The sequence below is a fragment of the Drosophila virilis genome, chromosome 2, assembly GCF_030788295.1.
Source record: "Drosophila virilis strain 15010-1051.87 chromosome 2, Dvir_AGI_RSII-ME, whole genome shotgun sequence".
NCBI lineage: Eukaryota > Metazoa > Arthropoda > Insecta > Diptera > Drosophilidae > Drosophila > Drosophila virilis.
Window position 1 is genome coordinate 10,965,308 of NC_091544.1, and position 16,795 is coordinate 10,982,102.

The window sequence follows — 16,795 nt, forward strand, 5'->3', positions numbered from 1 at the left end:
GCCTACAGCCAATGAACTCAATACAAGTGCACCTTATCAATAACAAGCCGTTATCAGTTCGCGCTAGTCGCTGTTGGTTGCCTTGCTCTAACTATGACGCTTGGTATATTATTATTGTTATTACGCATACGCCCCATTGGTTGTGTGACAATTTCGATTCATTGAGAATTCCTAGCGTCTATTTAAGTCTAATCAGGCTCACGTTTCAATGCCAGTGGTCCAGTAAGTCTGTTCCAAGCTGTTTGCTAGTGGGCGGCGAGCAACAGTTAGTAATTTGGCCAAACGATACAGGTTTCTGGTCAGGCGTCTGAACGGATGTGCAGTTAGTAAATAAACTTGTTTTGCGTTAAATATAACAAATAATTACAATCAAATTTCCGGCTTGACTGCAACTATGTCAATTCTATAAGATTTGCATGCGTTACAAAGTCCGACCTACATCTATATATATGCATTATATATATACATAACTATATATATATATATATATATATATATATATATATAATTAAGTTTTACACGTTAGGTTACTATAAAAAATATATTTCAATTTATTATTTTCACTTAACGGCTACTTTTGTTGAGTACATTCAGATTTGCTTCCCGAATAAGAACTGATTTATCTAACTGTTGCGGTCGCTTAGCAAACTTCGCTTTGAGAGAGTTTGAGTCAAAATTGAGTGAAGTTTGAGCTGCGTCAGCAATTATGCGTGGGATAGTACTCTGATGGGAACATTGACAGTGGCGTGATATTTAGGGTGAATTGTTTATGTCTACCAAAAGGGGGACAGTTTGATCTTGACCAATGTCGATGTTATCACCAGGCTCTTTGTTTACAATATTAGAAATGTTTATAATTGTGCTTATGCTTATGTGCTAAGTTATGTTAAAGGGTGGGTGCGACTATGGATATGTCACTCCCCCAACCATTAGAAAAGTGCCTGTCCTCAGGTGTTTAAGTTTGGATATAGTGTAACATTTTCTTCTTTTACAATTGGTATATCTCCTATTATTGTAGGTGTTTCTTCTACTTTGGGTTTTTTATATTTTATAATTAATTTCTTAGGTATGCTTTTGAACTTATATGTCAAATACAGTGTTAAACTTATTAATATGATTACAAATATGGTTATTGTAATTATCTGGAATACATTGTTAAATTTTGTATGTGCATTTATAATTTGTTTCGTTTGTACAAACGAAAGTGGTTCTAATTTTATAACATCATTGCTTACGTAAATGCTTTGAGTATAATCTAACATATTGTTTGAAATTGAAATTTCATTAATTTGCAATGAACAATTAAAGATTTTTATTATATTGTTTCCTTCTATTGTTATTTCGTTATTTATACAATTATGGTTTAATATAGTTTTTGGTAAATTCCAAGTTAAAATTATATTTGGTTCTATGTAGTTGATTTGAAAATTTTGCAAAATTTTAGTATAACTACATTCTGATGTTATTTGGTTTAAAATTCCTGTTAAACATTCATTATTAATTAATTTTTTTGTTTCTCTGCTATAAACTTTTTTATCTTGGGTAAAATATTTTTCATGAGCTATTTCTGTCAAAATATTATTATTTTCATCCGGGTATGGAATTATTTCGAATACCGGGCTTTTTATTATTTCTCGAGGAATATGGGATATTATCAGTATTTCGTTTGTATCTGATTTAAACCAAGTGGAAGTTTTTGTATTCAACAATTTCTCAGAATTAACATGCAACAAATAGTCATGTTTTAGTAATTTTGGGTTAAAAATTCCTAATCTTGTGAGCTGCATTCCCATCTCAATGTCTTCTATATATTCTGTAAAGTGTTGTAAGTTAAATATAAGGATATCTAATTTCTTTCCTTTTTGTTTCTCTTGATCTAGTTCGTTCATGATTTCTATTCCTTTGTTTATAGCTTCTATTATGTAATTTAATTCGTTAACCTGAACGCTGTTTTCTGCTAAGTTGCTTATTTTTTGTTCAATTTCTGCTTTGTCTTCTTGATCTAATGTTCCAAATAAGTATTTATATGCTGTTCCTACTATGTTAACTAAACCTCTTTTGCTGCGTTTGGCTATTTTTAAGCCGTTTATTTCTCTGTTTAATTTTTCTACTAGGTATTCGATTTGTATAAGGTTATTGAATTCTTTACTTTGTTCAATTAAATTGTTAAAAGTTTCTTCGGTTTTTGTTATATTAACCGTTAAACAGTGGAATTCGTAATCTGTCGGAATGTCTATGGTTCCTGTTTTAAATATGAGATATCCGTTATGGGCTTTGATAGGATTAATTTCAATACTCTGTGCATTTATATAGTTTACAGTTATTGATAGTAATATTATAATAATTAATTTAAGCTGGTGCTTGTATGTTTTGATCGCTGTCTGTTGTTGACCTGTAATTGTTATATTTGCTTTGATTAGTCTTCTTTTTCTTTTTGAATTTGGTTTTGTAATGTGTTATTTTCCTGCCTCTGTTAGTTTCCTCAAAATGTTTGTCGTCGATTTGTCTTAGTTCTCCTGTTTTCTTGAACGGGGTTGTCGTCTTTGATTTAACTAACGGTGAGTGTTTGTATCTAGTGTCAATTTCATAATTTGTTCGTTTTTTGTTGAGATTATTTATTAGTTTTTCTTTATTAGCTTGAGTGTCATACTCTGGTGTACCTGCATATATGAATATGTCCGCTGGTGTTCTGTTAGTCGTTTTGTGCTTTGTTTTATGATTGTACGTGTAGAGTATAGTTTCAAATTTTGTAAGTTTATTTTCGACGTCTGAGTCGCTGTTAATGATTCTTAGTTTTTCGTTAACTGTCTTATGAAATCGTTCTACGTCGGATATACCATTTTTACTAGTGGTTATATTAATATTTACTGCTTCTGATTTTAGCCATAATTGTAAAGCTGTGCACATAAAAGCTGAGTCTTTGTCTGCCTTTATTTCGATGGGTTTACCCATTTGGTTGAACACTTGTAATATAGCTCGTTTGGTTTCTAGCCAGTCTCTACTTTTTATTTCTATTAATGATGCAAATTTTGAATAGATATCAATGCAAGATAAAAATTGTTTATCTCCTACTATGTAAAAATCCATTACATATTTTTCTCGGATATTAGCGATTTCCGGAGTTATTTCGAAAGTTAATTTTGTATCTCTGTGTTCTGTTTTTGCGATGTTGCAAATCTCACATTCATTTATTAGATTTTGAATTAAATTTTGATAATCTGGGAAATAGTGGGTTTCTTTGAACCAATTGATAGTTTTTTCAATTCCTGGATGTAATAATTCTTTGTGCTTTTTTAATATTAATTCTTTGAATTCTGCATATGTTTGAAGGTCTATTAATTTTGTACTAGTTTTCATTGCCTTTGTTGAATTATTCGGACTTATTATTTCTAAGTAGGCTTCTTGAAAAATTGGAAAATCTGCTTCGTTGTGGAAGTATAGCACACTTTTCTTTGTGCATAAGTATTCTTTTATTAATTCTTTGGCATGCGTATTAGTCATGTCTTTGTACGTAATTTTTATGTTGGTTTTGTGAAAGTAATTCGTAACTTTTGTTTCGTTCTCGGTTCCTTTTTCAAATTCTATTTGTCGATTATAATAATTAAGTGGTCTTTCTGTGATTTGTAAATGGTTACTGTTGTCTTCTTGAGCACTATGTATTGTTGCTCTTGTGCTAATTGTATCTTCGCCTAAGAAGTTTTCGTTTAATTGAATTCTGGACAGAGCATCTGCCACATAATTTTCTTTTCCTGGGACGTATTTAATTTGGAAATCAAACTCATTTAGCTTGATCTTCCACCTTTGTAATTTCATGTTAGGTTCTTTCATATTATTTAACCAGACGAGTGGTCTGTGATCACTAAGGATTTGAAATTGTCGACCAAAAAGATAGGACCTAAAGTATTTAGTGGCCCAAACGATTGCTAATAATTCTTTTTCAATCGTTGAATAATTTAACTCATGCTCGTTGAGAGTTCTACTTGCATAGCATATAGGCTTATGCTCTTGCGAAAGGACGGCCCCTATTGCCATATTACTTGCGTCTGTAGTTAATGAAAATGGTTTTTCGAAGTTAGGGTATATTAAAATTGGGTCGGATGTTATGAGTACTTTTAGCTTTTCAAACGCTAGTTCGTAGTCTCTGTCTTTTATATTGATTTTTGCTCCCTTTTTTAATTTAAGTGTTAATGGTTTTACTATATTAGCGAAATTTGGTATAAATTTCCTATAGAAACCACATAATCCTAGAAATGATTTAATTTCTTTTGGGGTTTTTGGAATTGGGAATTTGACAATTGCTTGTATCTTGTTGGGATTTGGTTTTATACCCTCAGTTGTGATGATGTGACCGAGAAATTCAGTTTCTTTTCTCATAAACTCGCATTTATCCAACTGTAGTTTTAAGTTAGCTTCTCTAAGCTTCTTAAATACCTTTTGTAGCGACAAAATGTGTTCCTCCAATGAAGTGGAAAAAATAATAATGTCGTCTAAGTAGACCAGACAATCTTTAAAAATTAAATCTTCTAAGAGATTGTTCATACAACGTTGGAACGTTGCAGGTGCATTCTTAAGACCAAATGGCATGCGAGTGTACTCGTAATGGCCATGTTTAGTCGAAAATGCGGTCTTGGGTATTGAACCAGGATCCATTTGGATTTGGTGGAAGCCTTTGGCTAGATCAATGGTTGTGAAATATTGACATTTTCCAAGTTTGTCTAATATTTCATCCATGATCGGGATAGGGTATTTATCATTAATAGTTAGTTCATTGAGATTGCGGTAATCTATGACTAACCGGAACTTTTGCTTTCCAGATGCATCGTTTTTCTTTGGAACGATTATTACTGGTGAGCAGTAAGGGGATTTGGATTTACGTATGATATTTTGTTTTATCATATCGCTTATTTGTTTATTTACTTCCTCATCGTATATTTGAGGATATTTGTATGGACGCTTGTAAATTGGGTCCTCATGTTTTGTTAGAATTTTGTGTTTAATTGTACTAGTGAAAGTCAAATTGTCACCTTCATGGTACTGGATATCACGAAATTCATGTAAAACTTTTTTTATTTTTTCTTTTTCTTCTGAGTTTAGGTGCTCTAGCCTAAACTCATTGTTTTCTATTAATTCATTATTAATAGCGAAGTTAAATGGTCTGTCCTCTGTTGAGGGTGGATCAAGGCACTCTTGTGCGGTCATGTCCTCTTCGACCTCTTCGTCGTTATATCTAAAACAAAAGTTAAATTCTCCTAAGGTTACGGATCCTTGTGCATAGTCTATTTTTGCTTGACATGCCTCAAGGTATTCTCTCCCAATCAGAACATCATAATGCTCTGAGAAGTCGTGAATATAGAATTTTTGTTTGCTCGGACAAATTTTGCTTGCTCCTAATCGTATACTTTGTTTTAATTCAATAACACCATTTATGGTGTGAACCTTTAATGTTTCGTTGTAAACTGGAAAATTTAAGCGGTTTGTTTTCATTAGATTTATGGTTGAACCTGTGTCGATGACACATTTTAGAACTTCGTCATTCATAATCAATTTTATGAATGGATTTCTTCTGTTTGTTCCGAGGCTTGCTGATGAAAATTTTCGGATGTATCCATTTTCATCTGCCCACTGTTACTATCTCTTTGACGTTTAGTCGGAGGGTTTGGTGCATTCAAGCGTGAATGGGACTGATTTTGGTAGTTTAAGGGATTTTGGTATCTACCTTGACTTAATTTCTGTTGGAACTCGTGGTGAGCTTTCTGATTGTCTTCGGACTTATTATGCTGTTTATTTTGTGCGTGATAACTCTGATTCGTGTTGGAATAGCCACTTGAAATGGTGGTTGGGTTAGCATTTTGCTGATAATTTCCCATGTTCCTACGATTGTTATTTGGATTTCCCTGAACATTATTATTTTTAGGTTTTTCAGTAACGCTATTTTCATATAATCCCTCTCTTTGAGCTACTTGCTTTAGTTTTTGTGTCGACGTAATGTCGTGTCTGGCTAACATCATGAAAAGCCTATCTGGTAATTTTTTTGTAATAACATCTTTGATTGTGTTATTCATAGCATTTGTATAAAGGGTTGTATTGCTAGGTATATTTTCTAGTGCTAACTTATTTAAAATAACAAAAGATTTATTCTCGAGCTCCTCGATGAACTTACGGACGTTTCCTTGGTAATTCGTGTTGTATAAGCGTCGAAGGAGTTCTTCAAATGGTGTCTGCACTTTGTATTCTTCAATCAATGCGTTTCTCAGCTCCTGCCAAGTGTTGGCTGCTGTCCTTTGTGATATTCTCTGAGCATCTCCTGTGACTTGCAATTCGATGGCTCCGTATAAGATGCTATGTTGTCTAACATCTCGGGTTGGATACAGGTGTAGGATGTAATCTATCCTTTTAATGAAGGCGTTTAGTTGATCCGTTGATCCGTCAAAGCTTGGCACCTGTCTAAGTTGTGAAAGGGCCTGGTTGAGGTGTTGTTCTGATAATTCCATTGTCATCTTGGTGTAATACACTTTTTTTTGAATAGTTTTGAGTTTGTAGGTTTGAACTTTATTGTTCTTTGATTTTGCACTTTTATTTTAAGTTAAAGTTTGTGATGGATTATTGTGCAAATGTTTTTTTTTTTTTTTGTGTGTGTGTCTTAAAAAGACTCAGTAATAACGTATTGCAGGGATCAAACGATATGCAAAGCCAGTCGTTATTAACTGTAGTAGCTTTATTGCCCAAAGGGTCAATATTATTAAGCTACTAATGACCCGAAGGTTCTTGTGCGGATACGTATTCGAGAAAATTTTTATTACACTCCGACAACACTTTCGGTCGCGATTGTGCGTTAGATCTGGGAATTAATTATCCTTTAGCGATCTTTAATTTTTCCCGACGTATCCTACCGGCTGCGCCAATTAAGTTTTACACGTTAGGTTACTATAAAAAATATATTTCAATTTATTATTTTCACTTAACGGCTACTTTTGTTGAGTACATTCAGATTTGCTTCCCGAATAAGAACTGATTTATCTAACTGTTGCGGTCGCTTAGCAAACTTCGCTTTGAGAGAGTTTGAGTCAAAATTGAGTGAAGTTTGAGCTGCGTCAGCAATTATGCGTGGGATAGTACTCTGATGGGAACATTGACAGTGGCGTGATATTTAGGGTGAATTGTTTATGTCTACCAAAAGGGGGACAGTTTGATCTTGACCAATGTCGATGTTATCACCAGGCTCTTTGTTTACAATATTAGAAATGTTTATAATTGTGCTTATGCTTATGTGCTAAGTTATGTTAAAGGGTGGGTGCGACTATGGATATGTCACTATATATATGTGTGTGTCTTGATTGACAGTCGGCACTGAGCTCTCGAGTCTCGACACTCGTCAGCCGGCACTTTGGTTAGTCAATTATTTATGCTGACACTTAGTGCGCTTGAGACTGCAAGATAATTAGCAAAATGTATATACACACACACATGCACGCAAATAGGCATACACTCACAAGCATATGTAGGGAGACAATCACACACATGGAGCGCGAACACGTGGCGTATGCGTAACGTAAATGCCAATTGGCGAGCCATGTTAATGCGTTGGCAAACAACATTAGCACAACCAACGTACACACACACACACACATACACACACACACACGCACATGCAAACACACCACATAATAAAGTGTAGCTTGTTTTACCAGACAGACATGACCATAGACACCATAAAATCCATTTTATGCACTCTGTCAAATTTAATGGCTTCGATTGGCGCTGCAAATTTGCAAATTTGGCCGTCAAACCAAAATAGGTGGTCGCTGCATTTAATTGCCGCACACCGTGGTCAGCAGAGGGGAGTTGGGTCGAGGCACCAAGAGCAGGCAAAAATCAGAAAACCTGTCAATTAACTCGAATGCGGTAAAGCTGACGGCAATTACATTCAGTGCCAAGTTTGCAGAGAACGGAAGCAAATGCCCGAACTGGAGAGCAACGTCGAAAAATAAAGAGAATGAAAAATGAATAAAAGTTTAAATGGAAATATCATAATTGAAGTGACCAACGAGCAGAGAATTGAGTGGATGACACGGAAGCGAATGAAGCCAGTTGATGTGCTCAGGTAAAAGTGCCTGGTAAAAAGTGAATGCATGAATGAGTAGTAAGTATATTAAGCACTTTATCACAATTCAATTATGATTCACTTGTGCAGGAACTCCCGCCTCGTTCACATCTTTTCGGAGACAAGTGTCCACGTTAAGGACCATCCAATATGCAGCTCAACGGGTATTGTGGGACCTCGACTTTGGCCAAGTGCTATTGGCACAAGCAATTAGCCAAAGTGTCGTCTCATATGCTTAGCAACACCAACACCACCAGCAACAACAATAGCAACGCCAACAACAACTGATTACGATTTATCCGGCAGCTGTGCACATGCCAAAGCTCATAAAGTCCCGGCAAACAGTTGAGTGGCGCCGTCGGTTAGGCCGGAATAAGGCGTGGCACGTCATGAAAGCCACGCACAGACACACGCACGCACACAAAGCAGTTCATTCATGCAACTTTTGGTTTGTTTGCTGTCCTCATTGTTGTTGGTGTTGTTGTTGTTTACGCTTCATTTGGCTTTTTTACTAGGTTCCATTTGGTTTGTCGCTGACGGCGTCGTCGTCGTTGTCGTTGTGGCTGCCTTATTGGACCGCTTTGGGCGCACGCTTTGGCGCTAATTAACAGTTGCGTTGAAATCTTATATATTTTAACCACATTTATAGCCATAACTGTTAGTTGTATACCCTGCATAAAACTGTAAAGGTTAGCTTCGCTTGGCTGAAATTATTGATTCGATATACACACAAATGTGTGACATCTTTTTTGTAATCGATCTATTCATTTTTCCATTGCTTCCCTTTCCATATCTAAGTCTTTCTTCCGCATCTCATTCTTATTATTGCTACCTATCTTTACTCCCTCTTTCTGCTTCCTCTCACTCTGTTCTATGTTATGATGATGTAATGCATTTGATTTTCATTCTTTCTTCTGCGTCATCCTTAAACGTTTAACGAGAAAATGCTTTGCAATATTTATCCATAATATTGAAATACAAAACCACCACAACTACAATATTAGCGGATATCATAAATTCCGATTGATTGTCAAATCTATTTTGCTTTATATATTCAAATAGAATTCAATGTGGCATAAAGAATTGTATTTATCTAAATATATCGTCGCTTTAGGGCATATATAAATACCTAGCCATATAAGTGCAAAGACACATATAGCTAACATAAATAAGTGCCGGCAAATAAGCAAAAGTCAACAAATTGGTTGTGTTTATTTTTATATTTGCATAGCGCTAAATGTGGCTCATGTTTGCGCGATTTCTGTGTTTCCGCTAATTAAAGTGAGGGGATGTTGGCTGAAATGCCTCTTTTAAAAGCATTCAACTTTTCAAGCCTTGAGCGTGCGTCTAGTAATACTGAGAGAACCAGAAAGCTGCCTATCGGCTATTTATATTTCATTCGGTTTTAGTGTACAGGAAGAAAGGACAGGTCTTGTGCCCGGAGGCTTACTGCACTTCATTGCGGCAATAAAACAAAGCAATTAAAATGGCTGCCAGGAGCTGCAAGTGGACCACAATAAAGTGCCCAGACGTATGTGGGTCACAAGCAACTAAAAGTTGCTGCCAGTTGCCTGCCGGCCTGCCTCCGCTCCCGGAAAAGCCATTACAATGCCAATCGACAAAACACTGACAGGCATGCCCAAATGGCAGGCCCGAATCTCGACAGAGCGGATGGCAAGATTTTCGCAACACTCGAAAACTTTTACAGGCGGAAACTGCAGAGCAGAACAGAGCACACACTTGACAGCCAGGACATGGAACAAGAGAAGTCCTTGCTAATTCTATGGCAATTCAAGTTTTTAATATACGTGTGCCCAGCAGCAAGTGCTGCATTTCGGATTTCATGACTCAGCCAAAGTTGGCAACTCTCTGCTTATAGTCAACAGTTGTCGTTGCTGTTTTCGTTGTCGTGGTTATGCAACAACATTCATTAATCATCATGCGCCCACGCCCAAAGACGACCCCAAAATGCAGCCATAGCAATTGGGATCAAATCCAATGAAACTAGCAAGAAGCAACAAGGCAACCCTAGCCAGTGGCATTCCAATCAGCTGGCTGGGTCAAACTGTTTGGCTCCCACACACACACGCATTAAATACTTTCCATTGCGTAAATTGTGGGGGCGCTGGCATCGATGATAAATGTTTGCCGGTTGCGATTGCAACTGGGGGAAATTGATGGCTGCTGTTTGTGGGCTGCATGTGCCATCGGTTGCATTTGCAACAAATATGTGAAAAGTTCCACAAACAGGTGCAGTTCAAGTGGAGGAAGTTAAATGATGCTTGTTTGGGATAAAATTGCTTTAGAAAGACAGGCTAATCCGTTTCACGTAATATAAGTGGAAATTTATGGATAGCTTCGGTAGAAAATACAAGGTTTCTTTCTGCGACTTCTTAAATACCTACCCGTGCCTAAACTTAATAATGATAGATATATTCTTATCACACAATTTAATGAATTTGAGCAACACGACATGCGTCTGTTAGTCTTAATAAATCCATCGAGCTAAGGGTTTGTAGGAGGTTATCTACGCCCTATTCCCAAACAAAATATAGTTCAAGGGAATTGCATTCAGGGGAATGCATAAGTCATTAGTTATTATGCATGCTGCTTGGGTAATGTTTGGATGTGTTTACATGTGCTTTGGTACATATTGGTATTGAGTGACGGTGAAGTAATCTGACAAACGCTTGAAGCTAGGCCAATCTCTAATATCTTACTATTACTTAAATACACTTAATGTATTTTATTTCAATATTACATGCCACTTTGCTTTTGAATATATTATTGCTAGCTGGGAATGCTAAGATACCACAACTGAAAGCTTCTAGAGCAGCTTTAATTAGTTAGTTAAAATCTTCACCTCCTCCATACTAAGTATAAACATTGCATATGCATTCGGTTCCACTCGGTTGGGCTGCATTATTATCAATGTGCTCCATAATGACTAAAGCTTAACAACCTGTTTCAAAGGCAGCTGCCTTTCAAGTGGAAAATAAAATGTATAAAAGAAATCCATTACAATATTTTCGCTTTCACCGTGCTCTGCTCACTGGCTGCTGTCCGACAACAACAAACAACAACAAAAAAATCCCTGACCTTTGTGGTAGGCATCTCTCTACCTTTCTCTGCCCCTCTCTGAGTTAATTACATATGGGCTTCTTTTTTTTACCAGCTTCCACTCATATTTTTCCCTTTGGCTGCACTGCCTACAAAATTTGGGTCAGCCACTAAGCGCAAGTGAGTGTTATGTAAATTACAGCGCGCAGCTTAAAAGGACCTGCAAGGTCTACACTTTACATTCCTCCCTCCCTCCCTGCCAGCCGCCACTAACTGATGCCCCTGTTTGTTGCTGTCGTTTGCATTCATCTTGCCTGGCGGAGATACAACACAAAACTGGAAATGCTGATACCGCGTCCGTTTGAGGGGCCGTTAGCTAAACTGCTGCCATTTCATTTCTCGTGGTGCGTTTTTAATTTAGCTGCAGTTGGCAGCTGCAAAGTGCTCATCACAAGCGTGCGCGTGTGTGTGTGTGTGTGTGTGTGTGTGTGTGTGCGAGTCTGGGGCTGGGCGTAGTGCAAACAAACGCAGATGCATCCAGGAGAGGAGCAGAGCTGATGAAATGCTCATAGGCAAGTAAGTCGCTGACGTTGGACGACTGCAGATTATATCATAACCCTAACGCATAGTCGTCATCACCATCATTATCAGAAACAACAATATCATCATCATCATCATCATCGTCATCGTCATCATCATCATGTTGAGTGCTGCCTGCTTTAATACCCCATGCGTCGGCCATTGACCATGACGAAGAGCAGCGCCAAAGCAGAATGTAAATAAAGCATAGTAACAAGACAAGACGCGACAACAAGTAAGCCAAAACTGCAGTCGAATAGTGCATGACTACAAGATACCTCTTACAAAAAAAAAAAACATCTTGTTTAGTATTGATTAGCACAAATTAAAAATTGTGATTTGTGTACAGCTCTAACTTCTGTAAGCCAAAATTCTTAATCGAAATATTCTCAAAAATAATGCATTCCAAATACCTTTCCCAAGTAAAAGTCTAGTCAAGAGATCTCTATATCAATATTTTTATCGAGCATAGAACAAAAGAGTAATTAATAATTACTATTTTTAATTGGAGCAAGGTGCAAAAAATTACTTTACTAAGCATTGCAGATGCTTAGTAATTAATTCAATTATTGAATTAATTCAATAAAATTATACAAAAGATACCTGCTCGTGTTTTTATTTACATACATGGACTAGAACTCTATTTCTTGTTAAGTAACATACTTTTCCAATCGATTTGATTTGCTTAACTCAGATTACGATAGCATAACGATTAATAAAACCCTCAGTTTAACACAAAGAAATGTTTTAATTCAAAGTAGGTTTTAGTCGAAAGATATATGAATAACCATATTTATTAAGAAGTCTAATATTTGAGTTAAATGATTATTATATTGACTAAATGAGTAATGTTATTCATGCCAAATATGAATTAATCATATGTGTTATTCATAAAAGTCAGCTAGTCAATACAATCACACCAAAAATGTATGTACACCAGACTCTGTATTTGTGGATAGGGTATAAGAAGACACATTGAAGACGCGTAAAAGTGCTTTATATATAGCAGCAGACCAAGCACTAAACACAAAGTAACAACATCGTCATCGACACCGGCTGCGGCTGCGGCACTTCCCCATCTGGCGCGGAAGGCGGCGGCGTACAAGTCAACAATCTCATAATCAGTTAAATTACAAAGCAAAACAATAGAGGGAGCACCATTTGAGGGGAGGAAGGGTGGCAAAATGTAAGCTGGACAGTCGTTCGGCTTTGGCAAGTAATTTAGCCGACTTAGGTGGGTGTGGCTCCAGTGGGCGGAACAGTGTCTTAGTTGGCCAAATATGTTGGCCAAACGTTGGTAATTTGTGCGCCACGGGTAACAACAAATCGCAAAGTTCTAACAAGCGCCTGCTGTTGCTGTTGCTGCTGCTGCAATTTGCGAGCCAATAAAATAAAGGCGAAAGGGCGTGATCGACGTCATCATCATCGATAACATCATTATGTCCATCAGCCTAGCAGCAGCACAAAAGACAGGAAGACAGTTGGCCTGACGGGTCACTCACAATTGCTGACCCATTTCGTTTGGTCGACCAGCTGACCAAATTGTCGGTTTATTGCATTGAATTAATTATTACGTATGCTCCATAAGCACGTCCGACATGTGGAACAGGCTCTCTGTTTTGGGCGCGTCCCGAGCGCTGCTAAAAATAACAAATAACAAACTCGAAAAACGTAAAGCGCCGAAAAATAAAAACTAACCTGAAAAAGCGCTGGGGAAAAGCAATGAAAAAGCGCTGGGGAAAAACATTGAAGAACTCTACAGCGCGAATGGGCCTTTGAACTGTTTGTCATAGTTGTTGCCCGTGGCTGCGCCGGCCACAAAAATAGCCGCACAAATCTCATTGAGAGTCGCAGCTCTGTGCTCCATTTGCCACAACAACAAAGATATTATAGCAGAGTGCACCGAAACATGAATGCACTTCATGATACATAATCATCTCTTTTAATTTCTATTAAAAATATTCTGAATTGCTTCCCTATAAGTCGAACTTATAGCTATATTTTCACCAAAAAAAAATATATAATTTTAACATTTTTATTCAATATATGTTAAACTTTTCATAGGCGCACATCAACTCAACCGCATTGTTATTATGACCCAAATAAACGAAAGAGTATCGGAAAACTAGAAGAGCACGTAAATCTCTTGGGATAGGGCTAGGACTGGACACAGACGACATCGACTTGCTTTCGGCAACGGCTGCCTGGAACTATACCAAAACGTTTGTCGAAGAAAATTTAATGCGGTCACTGGCTTTTTGACATGCCGCAAACTATTTTCGAATATGAATATATTTACAGTCGGTATTCATTTCGCTTTGGTCAGCGCTGGAGCTGCGTTGTTTTTGTTATTTTTAGCGCCGTCCTAAGAGAAGTGCGCCATACACCAACTGGGCTCACTTTGTTCACTTGGAGCATCCTTCAATATTTCGAGCAGCTGATGTTATGTAAACCCAATTTTTTTTACGAGTTTTTTTTTTGAGCTTATTGCACACGATGATGATGATGACAATGCTGATGATGCTGTTGGGGACGAGGAGATTCAAGAGAATGATGAAGAGCTAAAGTGTAGCCCGGCCAAAACTAATAAAACGTCAAAGCAATTTTGACAACTAGAGAGTTGGAGGCCCAAAAAAAGTTGTGAAAGAAAAAGTTATTTCTGGTCTGTTCGTGTGGATGCAATCCCAAAGAAATGAAATATTTGTGCTCTTTTTTTTTTAAGTTAAATGTGCACACACACTTGTATATACCTTTTCTTTATCGACATGCATACATGCTTAGTAACAATAGAAGGAGTCAGTGCTTGGAGTTATCATTTTCTTAGAATTATTATTAATATTGCTCTGTATATACATTTTTCTACATTAAACCGGTTCAAAATTAGTTCAGAGATGAGGTCGGTAAGTAATTATTAATTAGTATGCCTAAATGTATCATCTGGAGTTCAATACAAGATTCAGGGAGAAGACTTTGAACGCTGTTCATGTACTCACCCCAATTATTAGTTGTTCAGAAGCAATAATTTGAGCTAGTTTTTGGTATATTATCTATCTAATATGGTATATTACCTATCTAGATAATTAGCATGTAAGTTAAGATGTATGTTAATTTGGCTTAAGATCAGTTGGCAGCAAAGTCAAAGATAGATATTATATCTTTGATTTAGCGAACTGTTTCAAAAGATAAAACCCTTCAAATAAGATAGATATACTTTTCAGATTCAGGATTTTGTTCATCACAAATACAAGCTGTTCTGAAAAGTATTTCAGAAACTGAGAGTTCCATATTCTTGTTACAGCTGCATAGTTCATATCATAACAATAATACCCACTTCTTAGGTCACATGAAAGTTGAAAGAAAAAAATGCAGCCACTTGGCTACAGAGCGACTTGGCTACGCTTTATGCACTTTTTACAGGCCAAAACTTTGCCTGCCAGTTATTTTCAGTCAGAGAGAGAGAGAGAGAGAGAGAGAGAGAGAGAGAGAGGGAGGGAGAGAGGGAGGGAGGTCAGTGCTTTCATTTTGCTATTTCTTTGCGTTATTTATGTATGAATATATTCTCGCCCTGCAGCCGCGTTCGGCATAGAGCGTCTGCCAGAGCAGCTTAAAGCTATCAGATGTGAAATTGCGCCATTAAAGTCGTGTGAAAACTGCGGCTTTATGTGTTAAATTGCAGGTGGCTGGGGCGGGAGCGGGGGTGTGGTTGGTTGAAGTGTCAAGAGTGATAAGCGCTCTGTTTATAGAGATGTCAAGTGCTCATAAAATGTATGTGTTGTCACAGTTTGCAGTGCTACCTGCGCATTTGACACGCCTATTTTGCGCGGTTTTTGGCTTTCGGCTAACATGGGTTAAGTGTGGCCCAAGTGCCGCTCATTAGCACACGGCACACACACACACACACACAACCATACACACACACATACACACACACACAAGCTTATAAGTATGTATCTATGTATATATATGGGCACACGCAGCGAGAATTCGAATGAAGTTGTTAGCGCTGAGAGGCCACTCGTTTCAAAAGTGTTTTTCTTTCATTTTTTTTCCAGGCAACCAGGAAAAGCCAGCGGGTCGCCTAGAACAGCTCTTGACCCTGGGCCAGTAGACAACAACAAACAAAACAGCAGCAACAACAAGGACAACCCATTTAAGTTTATGACTTGTGCCATTGAATGATTGAATGAGTCAGGCCTTGTTGTGTCCTGCTCGCGTGCATTTGAGGCATTAAAGGACCTGCCGGTACTCAAATCCACAACACATTAATTATATTATAAATATTTTTGCTTGGGGCATATGTATATATCTCACCGAAATTTTCGAGCCCATATGCAAATTCCTGTTCATACGAGAACGAGTTTTGTATTTTTAGTTTCAACCGATAATACCTCACGTTTGCCCAAAACTAAGAGAAATCGATTGCCGGGGCTCGAGAACAAATCGAATAATATAAGCTTAAAAATTCTAATCCCAGAAAACCTGACTTTGGTAGGCTTACCCTTGGATTTTACTGTATATACAGAATCTATCTTTATTTTCAAGCAGTGCAAATTTTATAAGACATATTGACAAAAAACTGAAACATAGGTTCAAGAACAACAAGAAGCACAATTGCGAAGCTATGTAGCAGGGCATAGCCCAAGCAGGCACTGGTGGCAAGAATACTTGTGCCCTTTTTTATTCATCTTCGTTTTTGGTTTTGTCAATTCAATTAATTTGCAGCCGTGTCCTTAAGTGGCTGCCTACAAGGGATCTGACGAGTGGTTAAATTTTAATGCTGCGGCACAGGACCCACAGCCCCGGCCTGAGTGGGTAATGAAAATTTAATGACTGAGGTCTCCACAAATTGCCTGCCAGCGTTTCGCAACACTGATGCCGATTCCTGAAACTTTTCGAGGAGCTTTAAATTGTACGCAGCTCGTTAAAGATTTAGACTGAGGGACAAGTGTTGCCAAAATGCTTGACGAAAAAGCGCAGAACAGCATAACAAATAAAACGAGCGCACAGCAAATTATGAAAAGTTCCTGGCAAGCAGCATAGAAAAGTGGAAAAATG

General features: G+C 37.4%; 1 protein-coding gene across 2 annotated transcripts in view; it reads right to left on the bottom strand.

Moving 5' to 3' along the window:
* Positions 1-16,795, bottom strand: part of LOC6630153 (ankyrin repeat domain-containing protein 50) — a 41,406-nt gene that overhangs the window by 21,869 nt on the left and 2,742 nt on the right. The window lies entirely within an intron of this gene.